Consider the following 6,642-nt stretch of genomic DNA (forward strand, 5'->3'; position numbering starts at 1 on the left):
AGCAATGCTCACAAAGGTGAGCCCAGGGATCAATTCAAGTTGCAATGGTGGAGACAACGGTAGGGGAACACAATCCCCTCCCAATGAATGCAAAGGAACCAACAGCTAGAACCCCAATCGAAGAGATAGACATCACCTTCCTGTCGACACACTATAGCCAAACCTTCAAGAGATTTGCACCATCCATGGCCTCGTTCACCAGTCCACAGCCGATCCCCAGACGGTGCCTCCGCACGGGCTTGCGCGAAGCCTTTCTTAGGCGGCGGCGAGGGGAAACCCTAGTAGCCCCAAAGTCACCCTCGGGATGACGACGCGAGGGCCGAGCATTTTTTTCTTAAGTTGTACATGAGGATCGTTCGTATTTACTCCGCAGAATTAGATATGCAGGATTTTGCCCCATGATAGAATTAGCCAGCATAGCTAGTGTGACGACCTACCCGCGCAGCCCAATGAGGCAGCGATCCAAACATTTCCTCTACACGAATATTTTTCCTTTTTAAGTTTGTGAGAGAGCGGAGAAGGATGTTCTACAGACAATAACACCCTGCTACTTTAAGAAGTTGAAACAAAAAACGCAGCTAGCACCAGAGTCTGCTGCTCAAGTGTTCTGAACCCCAAACTCCAAATGCTGCCCGTTGCGTACCCTGATTCTATTTATTTTTTTGCGATATATCCTTGACAGAGTTTAGGATAAATTTAGCGGCTTTTCCCTGCGACCAGGAATTTTTTTAAGTTGCAGTGAGGATCACCTGATAAAATAGAATCTACAGGGTTTTGCAGCTAGACGAAATTTGAGGATCTCATGACTCGATTAAAAGGAAACCCCCTTTGGAAATTAAGTAATCTGGTACAGTTGATAGATGACACTGTCATCATAGTCACTGCAGATAGTTACGACTTGGGGGCAGGACAGTCATCTAATTTCATACATCACCCCGATACAAAAAAAACCAAATCAAAAACTATTGTACGATCCCCATCCATGACAAGATCAAGGAACCCGCCGATCGAACGCCAAATGAATGTGTAGATAGGCAATCACCGGCCGTTAACAAGAATGCAACACGAGCTCAACTTGGTTTCATCTACAAGTCGTCGTTCGTGAAGATATGGTTGTCAGCTGAGGCCATCTCGTGCACGACGAGCCTCTCGGCGGTGACGGTGGCGCCCGTGGCGTTGTTGAAGAGGTAGACCCCGCGGCCGCGTAGATGGCCTCCGTCGGGTACGCCCGCGACGTCGCCGTGATCCTCCCGCCCATCGCGAAGCTCTGCACGATGGAGTGGTCCACTAGCACCCTCACCGAAAAGGTCTCACCGTCAAGCACCGGCACGATGCTGCCAATCATCCTATTCACGACATCCTTTGCCCGTGTCGACCGTGACTCGTCGTGGCAGAAGTGGGTCTGGAGGCCGCCGTCGACGCCCTTGGACACGTAGAAGTACACAGCCGTCTGTTCGGTGCGGCCGTTGGCGAGAACGAGAAGCCCAAAGGGGCCGAGCGCCCCCCGTACGGCGGCACCGCTGGTGCTGCAGTTGTAGCCGACGTCGGCCTCGTTGATAGCATCCACGTCGGAAGAGTTGAGTTGGAAGGAGGCCTCGATGTCGAGTTGAGCGCCCTGGTGGAGGGGGAGGCGAATGATGGAGCCAGCGTTGACGGTGATGCGACCGAGGTCCGAGGAGTTCCTGCGTAGGGTGTCGACCTCCTCCACTGGCCATTGGATGAGGTTTGTGCGGGTCTTCCTGTCAAGCTCCACCGTTCTTGGAATCGTCTGCACACACGATGATACATTTACCGTTATAATGAATCAATTATTTAACTTGACTGCAAACAACTACGTATAGTCTTGTTTATTTACTCAATATAAAGGGCCCGCGCCCTCCACCGATTTCTCTTAAAGAAACAACGGCACGAACAAAGAAGATATCGTAGTCTTCACATAAACAATTTAATAAGCAACAAGTTGATGAGTACGATTGTGGAGCAATGCTAGCTAATTTCCACTACACTGAAAATGGACACTTGATCGTCCATCATGATCTCTCTTGGGAGGTGCAGTGTGAGATCAATGATGAAAGTGAACCCAAAGGAAACAAGCCGTTGAAATTCAGCCGGCCTATGTACCCGATCGGTAAGTAAATAAATGATTAGTTCAGCATCAAGCACCTACCATGGCGATTAACAAAAATACAAGCAAATTCTATACTGGGGGAAAGGACACACTACTACACTAGGCATATGAGTAGTCGATGGTAGATCTGCGATTTTAACTAGGGACTGAATGCGACATGCATGCAGGCAGGCAGAGCCAAAGAGGACGGGCACACCATGTGTGTCAACAAGGCAGCTAGCAGCTAATTACGATAGTGACCTGCCTACAGTAGAACCGACGGAGAGGTGACCATTAAACAAGAAAGAAACAAGCGACAAGACGTCCTCTATGATGTGCCGGCGATGCAGCCATGAAGCAATGGCGACGATGACAGAATATATGCAAATAAGGTACTAACACTATTAGACGTCCGTGCCAAGAGGCAGCTAGCAGCTAATTACGCTAGCGACCTACACAGTAGAACGAGAGGTGACCGTGAAACAAGAAAGAAACAAGCGACAAGACGTCCAATTGTGTTAGTCGCCCTCCATGATTGTGCCGGCAAATGAAGCAATGAGGATGATAATGACAGAATATATGCAAATAAGGTAAATACTAGTAGTAGAAGAACGATGCGGATTTGTGCAAGTGCATACCATGAGATTGGCCCAGCCCTTGGTGATGTCGGCCTGCTCGGAGTCGGTCTCGCCGATGTATGCCCATACGATGCGGCGGTTCTTCTTCTGGTCGTAGAAGGACTTGGAGGCGTAGTACTTTCCCCAGTCGTACCTGAGGCCGATCCCGAGGTCCAGCTCCCGGTCGATGGGCGTCCAAACGTTGGCGACGGCGTCGAACCTCCCGAGCGCATAGTAGTCGTGACGTTCGTCATCGCTGCTCTCCTTGAGCACGAAGAGCACGTCGGGCGAGTCGTCGCCGCCGAGCATCTCGGACGAGTTGCCTCCGACGGGGTAGAGGTCGATGCACTCGTACATTCCGGTGCCGTCGGGCCCGCGGTGCATGTTCCCCGGCATGAGCTCGTAGTTGACGAAGTCCTTGGTCTTGTAGCTGAGGATGATGCCGGCGTGGCCGTCGTCGTCCTTGGAGCCGATGACGGTGCGCCAGGTGTCGTCCGAGTGGTCGAACCAGGCGGTGAGCGGGTCGCGGAAGTCCTTGAGCCCGATGCCGGGGGGAGGGTAGAGGATGGGGTTGGCGGGGTGCTTGATCCATTCGCGGAGGAGCGGGTCGGACGGGTCGGCGGGCGTGGCGAGGCACTGGACCTGGGCTAGGGTGTCGGTGTTGCCGGTGTAGAGCAGGATGACCTGGCCGTCGGGGAGCACGGTGATGGAGCCGGTGAGGACGCCGTTGCTGTCGTACCACTGGTCGGGAACCATGGCGAGCGGGAGGTGGCGCCAGTTGACCATGTCCTTGGACACGGCGTGGGCCCAGGCGATGTTGCCCCAGCTGTCGCCCTTGGGGTTGTGCTGGTAGAAGAGGTGGTACCATCCGCCGTAGTACACGGGGCCGTTGGGATCTGCAGAACAGAGCACGCCGCCGGCAACAGACAAACAGGAAATCCATCAGCTGGTTTCTCGGATGATCCATCAGAAATTCAGAATCAGACCACGTACGTACGTCTGATCAAAGGAAAACGCAAGAAAACGAAATCTGAATCTGAATACACTAGATAGCAACTGCATGCGCGCGCGTACCGTTCATGTAGTGCTGCTCCGGCTGGAAATGGAACCCGGTGCGCTGCCACTGCAGCATGGCGTTGCTCCACGGGAACCCGCCATCGGCGGAGTAGGCGCCCGACGACTTCTCCGACACGCCGAAGTCCTTGCCCCTGCTCCTCGGGAACTGCATCGGCACGGCCGGCACCGTGGCCGACGCCACGTCTCCGCCGGCCGGACCACGATCCACCCTGCCGCCCGCGAGGAGCCCGACGACGACGAGCACCGCCAACGCCGATGCGGCCAGCACGGCGGTGCACGCGCGCCACCTCACGCCGCCGCTACTCCGGTTTTCACGGGCGTCGTCCGCAGACGACGGCAGCGGCGCGTACGCATAAGGAAGCAGCGGCGCCGTGGTGCCGGGGACGACGGCGCTGGACTCCATGGCGTCGCGTCGGCGGCGGCCCGGTCGATGGTTCCGAGGAAGGCTGAGTGAACTCTGGCCGGTGGATGGATGGATGGACGGAGGAGCGAGCGGGCGCGATTTATAGCTGGCCGGGCCGGGGGGTTTTCGAAGGGGTTTTGGCCCGTTGCGTCAAATAGTTTTGAACAACAGCCTGTACGTACATACGCGTCCCCTCCGTCTCCGTCGAGCGCTCCCGTCCGTTGATCGCGCTAAAGATTAAAATGGCAGGGTGCCAGCACGGACACGTCTGGCTCGTGGGGTCCACGGGCCAGCGACGGAGAAGGCCGACATTGGCCATGTGAGATCGCAAAGATGCATGCATATCCGAGCTCTGGACGGGCTCGCTCAGCTGATTCCATCACTATACTTACTAGGGTGGGCGAGGTAGTAGTAGATCTATATTTTTGTGGACACACAGTTCTCCATCCTATATGGGCGCGTTTGGTAGGCTGCATTCACTTGGCTTGCATCGGGCCAGTAATTATAGGTCTGTTTGGATGCCTGCAGCCCACTGCGTTGTTGCATGAAACAGGTTTTAAAGCACCTACGGGACAGGCCCTGGAGGAACGACCGGAATGGCAGTTTCTCCGGGGCAGGCCCGTTGCGGCCAGAAGCCTGCACACGTGGAGAAGGGAGGCGGAGACGTCGCATCCCTTCGGGAACACGCGTAGGCTCACCGCTCCCCTCTCCTTTCTCATAGTCACGACCGCACTCCCACCTCCCCCCAAACTGTCACATCACCTGGCGGTTCCCCTCCCACCGACCAATCCGCCGCACCGCCGCACGGAGGTGCACCGCTACCGGAGGAGGATACGTCGGCGATGAGGACCTCGACATCGGCCGCAATCTGGTCCGCAGTACTCATCGGCATCTCGTCTACGCCCGCGATCTCGAGCTCGTCCTCGGCCGGAAGAATGGCGGTAACGACCCCTCCTTCTCACCTTCGTACTCGTTCTGTTCAAACATGCCGTTCTGGGGCATTTCCGACGGCATGCACATTAGATCTGCTAGGGTTTCCGTTAGGATATCGGTCGGATTAACGATTTGCAAGGTGTTCCTCCCCACTTCTTGCAGTTCTTGTCCAGTTCTTGCATTTCACGATCACGATTTGCTTAGATTTGTTACTATAGTGTCGGATTGCGGTAGATCCTTCGTAGATCGGGGTTTGGATTGGTGAAACTGGCAGATTTTACTGTACATGCAAAGAGGGGAAGGGTTTTTTGTGCTGGGGTTTAGCTTGTTGAGATTGCTGTGCGGAATCAGTCGCGGTAATTTGTTGTAGACTGTGTAGTTTGTTGTACATTGTGTAGTTTCTGATTAAACTAGGCCGATGATTGTAACCAGTAATCGTAGTGTGAGGAGATGATTGATCAGAACCTATGGCATGACTGAACATCACCATGTCATTTGTTCAGGTCAAACATCTCCTCCATACGTGCTCATTCTATGAGGCCTATGCATCTTGCTTTCCATGTTTATGTACTGCATTGGCCAATGATTCAACAATGGCACACTGGAAGGCAAGGTGATGCCCTCAAACTTAGTCGTGGGTGTGTGATATCTTGCACACTAGACTTAGTTTGAGGGCAGTCCCTTGAGATGCCCTGTGATCCATTGTATGAGGCATCACATGTTTCCAGTGTTCGATTTCATCTATATACTTGTGAGCAGGCACACCTCTAATGCCATGTGTTCTTCTCGCAGACTGAGAAGCTCAAGCTTGGGTCACCTCAGACCCCCGACGAGGGACCGACCAAGAAGCGAAGAGCGGCTAACGTCGGCCACTTCCAGCCGGACGTAGCGCCGGACCAGTTCCTGCGCATCGTCTTCAAGCCTACCTTCAACCGGCTACGGATCCCTCGAACATCGTCGTCACCACCAACACCGCTGCTACTGGAGGATGACTACGGTGAGAGAAGGTGATGACGTGTACATCGACCAGGGGTGGGCGGCCTTCGTCGTCGCTCATCAGCTGCAGATAGGCCAGTTCCTCGTCTTCAAGAAGGTGTCCACCTTCCAGTTCAATGTGGTCATCTTCGACTACACCTGCACTGAGGTGATGACCATGTGCGGTTACCATGGCGACGCGACCAGGTGTGTCGTCTTCCAAAACCATGTCTAAAGCTTCTGGTTTGTGTTGCTGTTCCACTCGTCTGTCCAACTATGTGTGTCCTGAACTATGTTCGTCTTGTGTCCTGAACTATGATCCTCCTGTGTGCTGAACTATGAAGGTGTTTGAACTTTTATCACTGCTTACTTTGTCTGAACTCTGAACTGTGTTCTTCCTTGTGTTGTTCATCGCTGGTAATGTCACCACCGAAGGTAAGAGGTAAGCAGAAGAAGTTTCTGGGTTGCAACCAAACAACAGCGGCGTTCTGGGCTGCTACGAGGCCTAAAAACCGACCTAGCAAACAGCC

General features: G+C 54.0%; 1 pseudogene; it reads right to left on the reverse strand.

Annotated features, from left to right (window-relative positions):
- Positions 1–912: 912 nt before the first annotated feature.
- On the reverse strand, positions 913–3,967 carry LOC124667754 (annotated as a pseudogene).
- Positions 3,968–6,642: the final 2,675 nt, after the last annotated feature.

Source organism: Lolium rigidum, chromosome 1 (genome assembly GCF_022539505.1).
Source record: "Lolium rigidum isolate FL_2022 chromosome 1, APGP_CSIRO_Lrig_0.1, whole genome shotgun sequence".
NCBI lineage: Eukaryota > Viridiplantae > Streptophyta > Magnoliopsida > Poales > Poaceae > Lolium > Lolium rigidum.